Source organism: Caenorhabditis elegans, chromosome V (assembly GCF_000002985.6).
Source record: "Caenorhabditis elegans chromosome V".
NCBI classification, from domain to species: domain Eukaryota; kingdom Metazoa; phylum Nematoda; class Chromadorea; order Rhabditida; family Rhabditidae; genus Caenorhabditis; species Caenorhabditis elegans.
In genome coordinates this window covers 1,236,249-1,253,158 of record NC_003283.11, presented here as the reverse complement: position 1 = coordinate 1,253,158, position 16,910 = coordinate 1,236,249, and the positions used below count along the sequence as shown (strand labels likewise).

At 35.7% G+C, this 16,910-nt stretch overlaps 1 non-coding gene across 1 annotated transcript; it reads left to right on the top strand.

Annotated features, from left to right (window-relative positions):
• The first annotated feature begins 16,249 nt into the window (after positions 1 to 16,249).
• Positions 16,250 to 16,301, top strand: C39F7.6. Its single transcript, NR_068599.1, has one exon. It is a non-coding gene; the product is annotated as an Unclassified non-coding RNA C39F7.6 (non-coding RNA).
• The last annotated feature ends 609 nt before the right edge of the window (positions 16,302 to 16,910 follow it).

The following is a 16,910-nucleotide window of genomic DNA, read 5'->3' as shown; positions in this document are numbered from 1 at the left end:
AGTTTTCAATTCCGGCAATTTGCCGAATTGCCGATTTGCCGGAAAAAATCGTTTGACATCCACCCTTGTTCCAAATTATCGTCTCCAAATAATTATCATAATTTGATTCAGGCTCATCTCTTGTGTGTTCCGCCCCGACTTACAAGCTCTTCTCCCCCACCAAATAAATCCCATTATGCTCATTGAGCAAGAGAGCACCGGGGAGAGCTTCACCTAAAAGAAGGAGAGCTGGTGTTCTGAAGAGAGACATATGTCAATTCTTTGGTTGGATTGGTAGGCGTTAGGGAGTGCTTGAAAATGAAAATGGGATGGTTAATTAGAGGAGGAGGAGAGGGGAGGCAGCAGCAGTAGTGAAGTGACCTTCTGTTGATTGTCGACTTTATTTTTCACACATACTAACCTTCATACTAGATTAGTGTAAATTAACATGATTGGTGTGAAATTGGCATTTGCTACGTGGAATTTCAAATTCCGAAACTGTTTGATTTTTCAGCAGGCTTTTGTAATTCTTGGAGGCAACTAGTGGTAAACTAAAAATTGTAGATGTTTTAAGTGTGCAACATTATTTCAGTTTTTTCAAAGTAAAAGGCTAGCTTTTTGGCTAGTCTTTTTTTTCGAATTTTGGCTATTTTCTTCACGATTTTTGTGTATTTTTCTTATTTTTTTCCAAATTCTCGAGTTCTCTGGAACTTCTTTTTTATCACTTCCCCCCCCCCCCCCAACGTCCAGCCAAAGCCTTTACCTAACTCTAAGACTAACCCTAAGCCGAAGCCGAAGCCTAAGCCTAAGCCTAAACCTGAGGCTCAGCCTAAACCTAATCCTAAGCCAAACCCTAAACTTAAGCCTATACCTGAGCCTAAGTCTAGGCCAAAGCCGGAGTTTTCAGTTTTCTATATCACCCAGATATTCAATAAATAATTTATTTTTTGTCAAAATACCAAAGGGTTTGTTACAAACCTAATTGTAGATAAGACAGTAAGCATGCCAACCCACTAATGTTTCCCTCTGTTTTGCACATTTATCATCTGTTCTGATGAGAACAAACAGAAGGATTTTAGTGATAATATAAATATATTATAATTGATTGAGTGCTCATTGATAAGAGGTGTCTTGTTAGAATTGCCAAACCACTTTGGTATTCAATAATATTTCCAAACCAACCGTCTACAGTAGTATTACAGTAACCCGCGAAAAACTGGTACGTAGGCAAATAGGTAGGTCTTCTGCCAAGGCACATGTACCTCTAAAATTAAGGAAACTAGCAAATAAATCAGAAAATTCGAAATTCTCAAAAATTCCCTAAATTTTTTCCATTTCACTTGACATAAATATATGTTTTTTGTGCCTTTCTTCTTCCCCTACCAATGATCTCGTCAAAATGTCTCGTAAAACTATAGCTCTCATGCTCTTCGGGAGAGCTCACTTGTTCTCGTTTTTTCTTTTCAAAAACCACCACTTTTCCCGTTCCTCGTCGCATGTTTCAGCATCATTAAGCTTCAATAGTGTTCTAGTGTATAGCTGTTTTTTTTTTTAATATTGGCTTTAAACTTTGATGGAATTCTCTCATTTGTTCTGACTTAACATTACTTAAAAAGTATTCATATTCATTTTAAAAGTATTAAAAAAGTATTCAGCGCCCCCCGGCGCGGACAACCAAATTTTCTGAAGAACTTTGAATTCCCGCCAACATTTTTTCTGAAGAACTTTGAATTCCTGCCAAAACTTTTCTGAAGAAATTTGAATTCCCGCCAATGTCAATTTTTAAATTCCAGTTCAAAACTTCTTGACTACCTTTTAGACGCTCCCTTGAATCCTACACAACCTCTTTCTCATCGCGTTCCTCTTGCAAACAATTTCAGTTCCATTTTAATGACCCATTCGTTTTGTATACTATAGGCTCATTCGTTCATTTCTTCTTGAACGAAATGAAGAGCGCATGAGCTCTTAGTGCGGAGCAACAAAAAAAAACAGCACAAAAAGTGAGCGCTTCTTGCTCGGAGATAGATAGATGGCGGCGCCACACAAAAAAATATATTGGTTTCGTTTGGAAATGACGATTAAAAAAAACTTTATTTTCGAAATGTTATCCTGTTATTTCGATTTGATTCGATTTTCTGGAGCTCTCGTAAACTTTGTTTTTTTTTCAGTTTTTTTTTTTGCAAAATGAAAATTAATTGCAGATGCTTTTCTGGTTACGTAGACACGTTTCTAGGCAGGCAGGCATTATCACGTGGTGTCAGGTTGCCCCCATCGCTCCACTGCACCCAAAAACGGCGGGAAAATTTTTTTTGATTTTTTGTGACGTCACAGCGCATTTTGAATAATTTAATAATAATAATTTTTTTGCCTAGATTTTTGTGGGAATTTTCAATCATAAAATTGTTAAATGGAAAAATTGAAATTTCAAACATATTTTTCCCGCCATTGTTTGTGCAGAGGAGTGATGGGGAGTCAAAATCTTATTTCCGGTTTGATCTTCAAAAAATGCGGGAATTGAGACGCAGACATCTCATCTGATTTCGCATGGTTAAGAGCGTGCTGACGTCACAGGTTTTCTGGAAAAATTGCCCGCATTTTTCGTAGATCAAACTGTAATACATTCTTAGCCTATTTTAGAATTTTCTCTTCGGAAGTTTGATGCTATTGTGATATATTTTTCTACTTGAAAACTTTAAATTTTATTTTTTCAATACTGAACATTTTCTGACAATATCCGAAGTTTTTGAAATTTTTCAAAAAATCCCCAAACTATGTTTTTTTCCATCTATTCTTCTAAATTTTAAAGTCAAGCTAATTTAAAAGTAGGGCTTTTGCGTAGGCTGACTTTAAGGCACGGGCAGTTTTAAAGCAGGCGATAGGCAGCCGTGCCTGCCTATCATGTCTAGTTAACTCTCCTCTTGATTGCTACTAACAAGTATCCACTCTACTTTTTGCCTAATTCCAACTTGAAAATGTTCTGAAATTGAATTCCAAAGTCCCCTCTAAATATCCTCCAACCATCTGTTCTTTCCCCATAAACATAACCATAAACCCCCTGCAACGTTTCCCTCATAACGACACATCTCAATTACCGAGAGAAAGGACACATGGTCCCTAGGATTACTATCTCTTGCAGATATCTGACCTTTTGTCACCTTGCAAGGAACGCTTGATGTATCCATTGTGATAACCTACAATTGATTTATCACCAGATTGAGTAGTTGGTGTGATAATACTCTAGTAGGTACATAGTAGGTAGGTATCTAGTAGGTATCCAGTAGGTATCTAGTAGGTACCTAGTAGGCATCTAGTAGGGTACATACATGCTCCTTAAAAAAACCAAACGCTTCCATTTTAATGCTTCCATAAAGTGCTCAAAACCACTAATACATTCTATATCTCTAACAACTAAATTCGAGGAATTTTTACATTAACAGTTATAAAAATTTGCACTGAATTATAACCAACAATTTATTTATCACTAGACTAAGTAGTTGGTGTGATAATACTCTAGTAGGTACATAGTAGGTAGGTATCTAGTAGGTATCCAGTAGGTATCTAGTAGGTATCCAGCAGGTATCTAGTAAGTCTCTAGTAGGATACATACATGCTGCTTTAAAAAAAACCAAACGCTTCCATTTTAATGCTTACATAAAGTGCTCAAAATCACTAATACATTTTATATCTCTAACAACTAAATTCGAGGAATTTTACATTAAAGTTTTTTTTTATTTTTCTTTTCTTTTGGCCTTCTTCTGCTACTTTTCTTTTTATTTTCTCACTTTGTTATATGTTATATGAACTAATCATTTCGCAACAAAATCAGGTGTCTCCGTGAGCCAGAAAGCTCGGGCAGCAAGCGCGTGTTTCATAATTTATTTTACATATTTTGAGCATTTTCTCATGTCTTATCGAAACTCTTTTACACATTTCTGATCCAAATCGGAAGTGCGTTGGCTGAAAGACGATTTTTGTTTCAGTTTTCTTTTTTTTAATGATCTAAATTTGCTCAATTTTTTTCGTTAGGCTTACTATTAGATTTAGGCTTAAGCTTAGGCTTAGGCTAAGGCTTAGGCTTGGGCTTACACTAAGACCTAGGCTCAAGCTGGGCGAGGAGGAGAAAGACAGTAAAAATGCATTCCAGAAAATTCAGGAATTCAGTATCCAGTAAAGGAAAGAAAAAAAATAACGAAAAATGAGACATTATCAGGTTTGTCAAAAAATCATGAAATATTTCCCTAAAAATGCCAAAAAAAAGTAACAGATCCGAAAATAGTACATTTTACATTTATTTTCTATTTTTAATTTTTTTCTCGTGAAACTGAGCTAACGGATCAATATAGCTCGTCTGCAACACAATTAGTGCTCAATCATTATTTATCATTATTTCTCATTATTTATGCTTGCCTTTTTAGTCAACAACGAGCGTTCTATTTAAAATGAAATAAATTTTAATAAAAAACTTCCAAACTTCTTTCTAATAATATTTTTTTCAAATAATTATTTGACAAAACGCCATTGTTTTCCACCACCACACATCTCGTAAATGTGTGAGCTCCTCCTATCGTCGGGGTGTCCAAGAAATGTCCATTATTGATGACATCTATCAATGAAAAATGAATTGGAATTGAAGGAGTTTCTCCTTTTTTCATTTTTTTTTCATATGGCTTTCTTATATATTTTTTCCTTTTCTTGTTTTTTATTTTTTGCAATTCATATTCTCTTCTAACCTTTTCGAAAAAAACCTAATGTGAATAGGAAAGAGAAAAGGATAATGAAAAAGAACTCAATTCTCCAGAGGATTTTCTTTTTTAGCTAGACATTTTGAGAGGGGATGATGATAAAAAAGTGAAGTGAGATTAGAAAACGAGGAGGAAAAGAAGAAGAAGAAGTACACGACTTTTAATCAATTTTAGCCAGTTTTTCTTCAGAAAAATGCTTGAATAAGTGTAGATTTTATTTTTTATAGGCGGAGTAGCGTCAGTGGGGATTTTGTCTAAATACACTTATAGTGATCCAAAATGACCGAATACCGTAATAAAACAATCCAAAAAATTCAGTTTTTTTTATATTTTCCGGTCGAAGTTTTGGTAAATTGCCAATATTTTGACAAATATGAGATTTTGAGGAAATTTAAAGATAATTTAATACAAATAATTTAAACAAAATTAAATTTTAAAACCGTAGGAAACAATTTTTTTCGGCCGACTTCCAAAATGATGAGTGTCAAAAACTGAGTAATTGGCACTTTTTCACAGTAAATTAAAGAAAATTTCAAAACATTTTTGAAAAGTTTTATTATGATATTCGATCGTTTTAGTACCTAATAAATTATATTCAAACCTCTTTTATACAAAATTTCATTTTTTAGGAAATCATTTGACTTATAGTTAAGGTGTGGTCTTGTGCGTAGGTTGTGAGCTCATTTGAAACAATTTTCAAAAATTCTAAAACCTTAATTTTGAATGAAGCAAATTATAGTTCATTTGAAAAAACCAAGAGTTTTAGATTTTACAGAATTTTTCTTAAATGTATGTATTTGGCATTTGCCTAAAAAATTTTACCTGTCAAAAAGCTTGTCATCCGCCGATTTTCTCGAAATTGCAGTTGTAAATTAACGCATCTCAATTTGAAATTAGTTTTAAGAAAAAACACTACAAGGCACTTCTGTAGGCAGGTTGTAGGTTGCCTTGAAGATTAAAATTTTTTGTAATATTTTCTTGTACATATAGCAAATTTATTACAGTATTAGACAGCTTTCCGGGGAACTCCAGAAAAATTTTGAAACCTTAGATTCTATTAAAAAAAACATTTCCCACTGTGTAGAACTTTTTGTCATGCCATCTTCTTTTTATTCATCTCTTCCACTTGTTCTGTTTGCCTCTACTACTTGACATTCCGTTTGAGTTTTCCATATATATATTTTTCTCATTTTCTCAAGTTCTTCTAGGTCCCCACATTTTTTTTTTCTCAACTTGGTCAAACACAAGCTTTCTAAGAAAAAAAAACATGCATTTTTCTTCAAGGACGCTACCTTGCAGGTGTTGAGGTTCTCATGATGACGTGTTCAACAAATTTCTTGAATATGGTAAAACTATGTGCAGAAGGAAAAGAACAATCGAACCTTTTATGCCAAATTTTCTTATGAGATTAAATTTTTGCACTGCCACCAATTTATGGGCCAACTTGAGACCACGTTCAGCTCATAAAGTTTTAGTACCTCGTGTTGCTCCAAATTTTTATGTCCACAGAGAGAAGGAGCAAATGGATCTAGTGTCAAGACTTTGAAGCTCTCGAAAAACGTAAAGTTTGAACGGGAGCTTGGTAGACACGCCTTCTTGCCTTCATACCTGCCTACCGCCTACAGCGTGCTTGTAGGCGCCAGTTAGCGTTAGGTCGTCTACAACAGGGGTGTGCGGCAAATTTGCCGATTTGCCGAAAATTGCCGACTTGCCGAGCTCGGCAAATTTGCCGATTTGCCGAATTCGGCAAATTTAAAAAAACCAGCAATTGCCGATTTGCCGAGCTCGGCAATTTTCGAAAAAGTAGATTTGCCGAATTTGCCGAGCTCGGCAAATTTCGAAATTTGCCGCACACGTCAAAAATTTGACAGTACAATTTTGACTAAAACTATTGATTTTTTAGCCAAAAATTCAGTAAAATGACACAAAATTGAGCTATTTTGATGCTTAAACAGACATACTACGAGGAACTTATTCAGAAACCAGATGTGTGTTAAGAATTCAGTAGTTTTGGTGCTCCAAAAAACATTAAAAACTATCAAATTTTTCCGAGTTTGTTAAGCACGGCAAATTTGCCGAATTTGCCGTGCTCGGCAAATATTGAAAAACCAGCAATTGCCGATTTGCCGAGCTCGGCAATTTTTTCCATTTGCCGCACACCCCTGGTCTACAAGGCAGGCATAATATTTGCTTACTTCGTAGGCAGACTGTCTATAAATGAGAAAATCAAAGAAAAAATGTCAGAAAGAATCATCAGCTGATTGATCATGTCCATAAAACCCATCATCAATCCTTAATTTTTCTCACTTAGCGCACAGTGGGTGGTGAAGGAGTACGTCCTTTTTCTTTGAACATCTGCCTTTATGCTGTCATTGCCTTTTTGAAATTCCGCCTTCTATTTCCTCTTTTTTTTTGGATTCCATTAATTTGATCGCATTTTATGATTGCTTCTTGGGTGTTCTTTTTTTCCTTTTTTTTGAGGTGCCGCCACTGAGATTTATGAGAATAATATGTACATATATACAGTTTTTTTTTGAAGTCGTTATAATCCAACTTGTTAAAGTTGGTGTAGTCAAATTGTTTTTATTACTTTATTTGACTCAAAATTGTCTGAAAACACCTAATTCCATATTGAAACTTCTTGAAAACTTCTCAAAAAAAAAGTTATGACGGCTCTAAAATTTGAAATTTGACAGACTTGTCAATTTCGTATATCGACTTTAAAATAATTGAATAAAGTTGAAAACTCAAGATAAATGACATGTATACCCAAAATTTGACGGTAATTTCAAAAAAAATTGTTTCCAGCCGCTGCGACATTGACAAGTCGGTCAAATTTCAAATTTTAACTAGTTTTAGGCCATTTTTTGAGCCGTCATAACTTTTTTTTTGTTTCTTTTTTAAAAGTTTTCAAGAAGTTTCGCTATAAAATTCGGTGTTTTCAGACAATTTTATGTATAATAAAACAATAGAAAAAATCCGAATACACCACCTTTAAATCAAAAACCATTGCCAAACTGTACTCTATCTCATTTAATTTTCATTAGATCTATTCCGGAAGTTATTGATGGCCTAGTTTTTTTTTATTTTGCAGCTACCAAGAAAATGGTAAATTTTGTTATGTCTCGTATTTAATACCTGCAAAAGTTGTACGTAAAAATCCCAACATTATTGCATTTCATGGCCGAGGTTTCTCTTTTTTGAGGCCATGTAATAATGCTCTAAGTAAGGCAATTTTTGAAAACCCTCATTTTATAGACTTTCTGGTGGTAGCGCCAGTGGGGATTTTGTCTAAATACATTTATAATGATCCAAAAAGACCAAATATCATAATAAAATGATCCAAAAAATTTTAGATTTTTCAAAATTTCAAAATTTGAAAAAATATGAGCTTCTGAGGAAATCCAAAGCAATGTCGCATGTTCCGACCCCTACAATCTTTTTGTACATATAATTAAAACAAAATTAAAGTATAAAAAATGCAGAAAATTTTTTTTTGGTCGACTTCCAAAATTATGAGTCGCACGGAAAATAAAAAATTTTCAAAAAATTTTCAAAATTTTTTATTGTGATATTCGGTCATTTTGGCACCATAGGAGTATTTTTCAACACTTTCCCCACTGGCGCTGCACCACTTTTAAACAAAAGATTGGCAAAAAAGCACAATTGTAGGCTTTACTACGTGGCCGAATTTTTGCCGTTTCTAGGCCACGTAGGAATATATATATTCGAAGCCCATTGTTGTTATATAACTCTCGGTGTCATGGCAAATTTGGCGAATCAAGAATGCATCTGCCTCCTCTCCCCGTCTTTTTCTAATTGTTTACCCTCCCAACTCTCACTTATGGCTCCGTGAGCACATCAACAACAACAACGAGTAAATCCCCCCGAGAGATGAGGATCCGCCAAAAATTTTAATTGGATTTTTCGGTAGAGACACCACCCGTTGTAATCTATAAATGGATTAAACTCATAATCCAATACGGGATTATCATTTTCAACGAGTTTTAGTTTTTCTTTTTTCTGGTGACTGTAGGAAGATTATTTGATCCAAAGTTTGTTCGGTAAACTAACTTTTATAAATCTTCTACCAAACCCCTTAACCCATCAATTGCCTTTTTGTCTTCATTACCGGAACCGATATCGGGTGGTTTGCCACGTATCATGTTACTTTAACCCTTTCCTGTCTTTGAACCAACAGGTGTTACGTCATCGGGTGTCTTTTTGGCGGTTGGGTGCATCCCGACGGGGGGTGTCCGGCGTGCGGGAAGAGTCCTTTTGCACAACAGTTGCGCAATCGGCCCACCGCTCTTCTCACATAATCTAAAACAGGTCAATTTTGTGATGACGATGATATGTTTTTGTTTGATTTATTGTTCTAACAAGTTGGTTTGATATTAATATTTGTAGCGAACTTATTTGTTGAAATTTCAATGGTGTGGCAAATATTTGAAATCTTGAACTTGGCTTTCATTATTTTTTTTTCAAAAAATGATGTGTTTATAGTATATCTATAGATAAATTTATCTTTGTAAATCAAGTCCTCTAAATTTTCTAGATTTTGCTAAATTTTCAGACAAAGTTTTGGTGCTACTTTGCTTAATTTTCTGAAGGTAAACATTTTCTGAAAGAAAATTGCAGAAAATTCAAACCCGTCAAACATTTTTTTTCTTTTTTCAGCAATTTTTATTTTTGCCCTGCCCAATCGGAGCCTAGGCCTAAGTCTAAGCCTAAGTTTAAGCCTAAGCCAAAAGCTAATTCTAAGCCTAAGCCTAAGACTAAGCCTAGGCCTAAGCCTAAGCCTAAGACTAAGCCTAAGCCTAAGCCTAAGCTCAAGCCTAAGCATGAGTCCAAGCCTATTTTTTAATTTTTTTCCTGTTCCCTCTCTCACTTTTCTTGTTATATTGGCTTTTTTCCCACATAAAACCAATTGTTCCAAAAAAATATTTGACCCATAGGTCAACTACTACTCATCATCCACACATTCTCCGAATTTTTTCTCTTTCCATACACCATTCCAATACGTCAATCATCAACCTCATTACAATCGTTTTTTTTTCTGCAGACACATTCGCTCAATTGTACCCACATCACTTGGTCATTAGTGAGTTCGAGGCAAAAGTAGCAGAAGCCGGAGGAGAGTTTCTTCTTCTTCTTCCCTTCCTTCTTCCCCCAAAAAATTTTTTTTGTCATTTTCATCATTATCATCATTATTTTGTGTACATACACACACATACACACAACTTCTCTTCATGATTTCTTTGGAAAAAGAGAGCCGGATAGATGTAGTGTCAGTTGTCGCCAAAAAGCTTCGCCCCCCCCCCCCCCCCACCCCACAATTGCTAAAGTTTCACGATTTTTGAGAGAATGAAACGATGCCGACAAGACAGGGCCACAAAATGCTTGATTATTTCCTTTTCTCGCGGTTTTGCATCCGCACTTCCTGTAGTCATCTTTTTTGAAATTAGCTCGTATTCTGATTTGTACCAAAAGTTTAAAAATGGATATAGCTGGGTTTTTATTGGCTTTTTGTTATTAAAACATTATTGAATATTCATAAAACTTTCAAAATCATTTTAGGCTTAGGCTTATGTTTAGGCTTAGGCTTGGGCTTATTTTTAGGCTTAGGCTTGGGCTAAGGCTAAGGCTTATGCTTAGGCTTTGGTTAAGGCTTAGGCCTAGACTTATGCTTAGAGTTAGGCTCAGACTGAGGCTTAGACTTATGTTTAGAGTTAGGCTTACTGAGGCTTAGGCTTTGGCTTAGAATTAGGCTTTGGCTTAGGCTTAGGCTTGGCCTTAGGCTTAGAATTGGGCTTAGGCTCAGGCTTAGCATGAGGCTTAGCATTGGGCTTAGGCTTAGGCCTAGGCTTAGAATTGGGCTTTGGCTTAGGCTTAGACATAGGCTGAGGCTTAGGCTTAGGCTTAAGCTCCTGCTTAGGCTTGGGGGGAGAAAGCGAGAAAAATAAATCCCAAAAAATTCAAAAATTCAGAAAAACAAAGTTTCAACCATTATAATTAGAAAAAAACTAGTTCGTTCATTATTTAGAAGATTGGCTCTGACTCCGCCCATATCCTGGCTTTCTACGTGTTTTTCTTTCTTCCCGTCTATCTTCTCGAATTTGGAATTCTCCTTTTTTTAAATTCCTATAAACAAAAAAAACAACAACCGAAAACATCTTTTTCGTTGTAAATCGTATAATTGAGAAGAGCTCTACCTCCCCCCCCCCCCCCGGCTCTCCCTTTTTTGCTCCAAATTGCTTATTTTTTTCCATTTCACTTTCACTATTTACCTCGGGTTTTTCTCCGTCTCTATTCGTGCCGCTTTTCCATTTTTTACTGCCCACTGGCCATCTTTATGGGTATTGAGTTATGAGAAGCTTTTCATAATTTTTTTTTCTCACACCTACTTAGTCGGTTTGTTTGGTTTTTTTTTTCGGCGGTTCGGATAACTTTTTTTTCTCAAAAAACTATTAAGTTATTGTTTTGTTTTTATCAAAGAATTTTCAACAAGCTTACCAAAGAGGCAAGTAGGCATGTAGGCAGTCTCGTACCTACATGTTATGAGAATCCTTGAAGGTTGAGAAAAAGTTTATGTGCCCTTGGAATTGTTGGAAACACCAAGTCAAAGATTTAATTAAAATAAGAAAACTACGAAATGTTTTCTTAATTAGTTAATAACTTTTACAATCTTAGGAGTAAAACTCAAATTTTTTCTTACTATTAAAGTTAAATAGGCAGGTATCCTCTGTTCGTGACATGTTCCACAAGAAATTCGTGGTCCCGGAGAGTAGATAATTATGTGGTCTCGCAGAGCCGAGTTCCCTCTAGTGACTGGCTCTCACCGGAACCCATAAATCCGTAAGTCGTGGCAGTTTCCATTAGTGTTCTCTCGTTCAGGTGAGAGCAGATTGCTTGATGAGTTGTGAGCTCTTGAGCCGAAAGCTTAAAAATTGTATATTTTCGTATGTTTTCTGTACGTTTAAAAATGCAAAAGTGTTCATTTTAGAAAACTTGCAAAATTTTCTAGACAGGTGTAACTAGAAAATGTAGAAAGCGAGTGATTTTTTTTCAGAGCAAGAAGGCATAGGTAGGCGTAAGCCAAATCAGTGAAGACTACTTATAAGATTAACACCTCCAAAAATCGTAACAATTATCATTATCACACATATAAATAAACACGGAGATCTCATAAATCAGTTTGGATCAGAACAAGTTTGGTGTTGTACAATAATATATCTTTTCACTCGGCTGATGCTTTCAACCATTCACACAGACAAAACTAATCCGTTTTGTTCTTTTTTTTGGCGCTTTTGTAGCGGCCTAGGAGACACAGAACATGACACTAATAATAATACATATGTGTTATAATTGTCACCATGTAGTTTCTGTTTCAAAGTTTAGGTGTGAACCGCTTGCCAATTTCTACTAGATTTATTGGTAATTTTGGTGATTTTTAATATCGAAAAGGTGTCTAGTGCCAAGACTAACACTCATATGTGGCGTGTTGCTGAATCTATTAGGGGCCACTGCACCCTATCATTAACTCTCTAGGACACCCCTATTCCATTTACATCCGGTTCAGACATGAATACTCGTCGCGTTTTGGTGTTCGAGCAAGATGTGTTTAATTTTGGAACAAGATACAATTTTCTGATATTTTAGAGTGAGCGTGCGCCTATTTTTTTTATGGTATTCCATAACTTTTATTTTTAACTTAAAACCATAAGAAATTGGGATCTAATAGTACGCTACTAAAATTGAGTACTGAATTTAAAAAAAGTACTGTTTTTGTGAAGCTCGCGTTTAATGAAATAATCATAATTAGAAGACTAATAGTAAGAGGTTAGCTAATTATTTTTTGACGCAAATTTCCCATGAACCCCGGTCTCAAAAATTTACACCGGCAGACATCTGACGGGTCGGTTTTCAAAATCAAATCTTCAATTATCTATAACTCGATACATTATTGCAGTGGAAAAGCTTTAGCAATACAATAATTTTCATGTACCTAATTTTCATGTAGTTTTTGAGTAAATGTTCCTTCATTTATTTTGAAAAGTAAGCTAATTCTATGAAAATATGTAGAAAAAAACGGGAAAAAAAGGAAAGTTTCCGGCAGACGGCAAATCAGCACTTGCCCGAAAATGAAAATTTCCGGTAAATCGGCAAACCGGCAATTGGCCGAAAATGAACATTTCCGGCAAATCGCCAATTTGCCGGAATTGAAAAATTCAGGCCGATGCGGCAATCTGTCGAAAATGAAAATTTCCGACAATTCGGCAACTTGCCGGAATTGAAAATTTCCGGCAATTTGGCATTTTGCCGGAATTGAAAATTTCCAACAATTCGGCAAATTGCCGGAATTGAAAATTTCTGGCAATTTGGCAATTTGCCGGAATTGAAAATTTCTGGCAATTTGGTAATTTTCCGGAATTGAAAATTTCTGGCAATTTGGCAATTTGCCGAAATTGAAAATTTCTGGCAATTAGGCAATTTGCCGGAATTGAAAATTTCCGGCAAGTCGGCAAATCGATTTTCCGAATTTGTCGACAAAAAAATTGCCGAATAATAAAAATTATTTCGTTTTTATATTACGTTTATCAACTTCCCGGGAATCCGTCAGTACTCTCGACTGATCGAAAAAAAAACCTCCGAAAAATCAACAAAGAAAGGTGTCAAAACTTTCTTACATATATACACACAAATCGAAACCAATAAAACACGCGGATGGCCATTTTTATCGTCATTTTCCGCGCTCCGTCCTGTCACGGAGGCCCTTTCTCCGAAAAAGTGATTCGCCATCCAATTTCGTCCACTTTGTTTGGGTTGATTTGTGTATATGTGATGATGGTGAAAAGGGGTTCCTATCCATTCACTAGACCCCTCTCTATCGCCCCATTCTCACGCCCAAGCCTCATCAATTTTCCCACAATTTACTGCGTCTCCGGTTATTTTAGACTCTCTCCGGAGGCCGAGTTTTTTTTTGGCCGAGGGTATCGGTGAATTAGATCTTCATCTGGTGGTAGGCAATGAGAAACATTCGGAATTAAAGCGATAAGAGCGGTGGAACATGCGAAAGAATTTAGATATGAACACACAAAGGTGTGAAAAATACTCGTACTGTTGCGTTTGCCGGATTCCTTGTCTAGTGAAGACTAAACTCTTAATATGGTACATAATCTAATTTGTTGTAGAATTATTGTAGAGATAGAGTGAGAATTAGGGCTGGGATGAAAAAAACAAATGGAAATTTGTGAAAAAAAACCATTAAAAGGCAAATCGGCAAATCGGCATATTGCCGGAATTGAAAATTTCCGGCAAATCGGCAAACCGGTAAATTGCCGATTTGTCTAATCTGCCGGAAAACGGAATATTGCCGAAAATTTTGGACGAATTGTGGTTTTGCACATTTTTAAAAATTTTTAGAATTTCAATTTCAATTGGTAAAAATTTTGCCGCATCTAGAGAAAACGGGAAAAAAATTTCAAAAAAGCACAGTTTCAAGTGTTTCCGTCTTATAAAAAATCCCCAAACAAAAAATCGGCACTTTGCCGAAAATGAAAATTTCCGGTAAATTGGCAAACCGGCAATTTTCCGATTTGCTGAATTTGTCGATAAAAATTTGCCTACTGCCTACAATAACAGTTGTGCCTTGATGAAAGGCAACATTAGTTGAAAGTACGATCTTGCCAACCTCTCTATTTTCTAAATTTTTACGTTAACTTAGCTATCTGGTCACTTTTTTCCCGAATCTGCATTCTGTTATTCCCCCCCCCCCCCCCCCACTGTGCTCTTTCAAGTACTATAATTTGCCCTTCCCTACTCTACTGACCCATACCCTAATCTTGTTATTTTGCCACCTCACCATTCGCCGACATACTTACCATATTAGTATGGACACCTTGTAATTAGAGCCGTCTGCCGTCTTCTTTTCCGTGCGGTTGCTTAGAGTTTTGCTATTTTACGGTGACGGGCGGAGTGTCTTGTAGCACGCAAATTTTCTTTTTTTGCTTAACAGTGGAGACTTTTTTCCTCCAAAACGTTATCAAATTTGGCCGGAAATTCAAGTTCTCTTTTTTTTTCAAAAAATGATTTGGCGGCAAAATCTAAATTTTATTTATTTTTTGGTTCACAATTGCAAGTTAAAGAAAAAATTTAAATCAAAATTATATTTAAAATTCACAAAAAAAAATTTACTGAAAATTCAAATTGCGTTTTTTTTAAAATTTGATGGTAAGATTAAAGTTTATTTTAATCAAATGCAAATTTAAATTCTATAAAATTCAAAAAAAATGTTGTAATTCAAATTCTAGTTTAAAAAATGAAGCGAACTTCAATTTTTCAAGCAAAAAATTTGGCGGTAAAATCGAATTTCAATTTTTCCAAAAAAAAAGCATTAAAACAATTTATCGCCAAATTTTCATTTGAAATTTTTGGAGTGCAAGTCTAATAGGGAGGCCATATTAATAGAAGATATACGGTAATTAAAACAACCACCGAATATCATAATAAAACACTCCAAAAAATTTTAGATTTTTCATAATTTTCATGAGCTTTAGAGGAAATCCAAAGCATTGTCGCATGTTTCAACCCCTATAAGGTTTCGATTCAAATAATTAAAACAACATTAAAGTATTAAAAATGTAGGAAAAAATTTTGTTTTTTGGTCGACTTCCAAAATTATGAGTTGCAAATAGTTCTACTGTAAATGTTTGACTGTAAATTAAAAAATTTCAAAAAACATTTTTGAATTTTTATTATGATATTCGATCATTTGGGACCGAAGAAGTGGTTTTTAACAATTTACCCACCGGCGCTACTCCACCTTTAAGCTATAGCTTGAAAAACTATAATAACATATCCTCTAACCTCTATGTTTTTTTCACCAAAAACCTTGAGAATAGTGTCCAAAATGCATATCGAACTTTCACTAATCATACTTCCCGAAGGACTTTCCACCTTTCCCCCTTCCAAGCTTATTCATTGTTTCCGTATAAAGGTTTGTGAATATCTCCTCTCTCTCTACCCAAGACACACCAACTTGATACCTTTCTGTGAATATGTTTATTTATTTATACCCTCCTTCCAACTCTCGGTGCGGGTTAAGCCAGTGACAGGCGCCTTAGACTTTCCCGAGCTACTTTATATAGAGAAGAGAACTCGGATAAAATCCAAAAGTTTTTCTTTGAAATCTTTTCGCAAAAATAATAATGAGCTCGTTGGAGGGCCCCCCGATCATCATCATCATCATTTTGCGACCACGAGAACGAGAAAATTATTAAACAGCAGCAGTGCTCTGAGAGACTTCTACTCTTTTTGTGTTCGGCAGAGATTTTGTGGGAAAAAATTTGGCAGAACTTTTTGAGAAGATAAACTAGCTGCAAGGTCAAAAATTTAAAGTTTTGCAACACTTAGAGGTGGTCTAACTGGGTGCTAAAATTCTATGGGAAAAGTCCTTTCAATATTGTGCTTAGGCTTAGGCTTAGACCTAAGCTTAGGCTTAATCTAAGGCTTAGGCTTAGGCTTAGTTTTAGGCTTAGGCTTAGGCTTAGGCTTAGGTGTAGGCTCAGGCTTAAGCTTGGCGTCAGTGGCGAGCGTGAGCATAGGCTTTGGTGTAGGCTTAATCTAAGGCTTAGGCTTATGCTTAGTTTTAGGCTTAGGCTTTTAGGCTTAGGCTTAGGCTTAGGCTTAGACTTAGGCTTAGGCTTAGACTTAGGCTTAGGTTTAGGCCTAGCCCTAGGCTTGGGCTTAGGCTTAGGCTGGGCCCGGGGATGAAGAGAACGAACAGAAATTATAGAAAATTCAAGAATTCAGAAAAGCCTCTCAATTTGAAATTTCTTGCTCATTTTTCCCTCATTACCATCACCCAATCGATCATTCATTGCACAATCAGTTGAAGCTGTCTCCATCTTGTCTCATCGCATCCCCGTCCATGTCAATCCCGCCTCTCCTTCCCCATCCCTTAGCCCCGCCTACTTTTCTCTCCGCGCGCGTACGTTTCCCTTCCGCCTCTAGCTCTCCGTCTTTTGTGTCCTCTCGTCTTCCGCAAAGTTCCCATGACTGAAAAAAAATTTTGGGTGTTCTTTTCAGGATGTGTATGGGAAGAATTATTTTGATTTGGAATTTTTTGTTTTTATTTTTTTATTTTTGCTCCGTTCTACTCTGTTTCTTCAAAAATTTATGAAATGT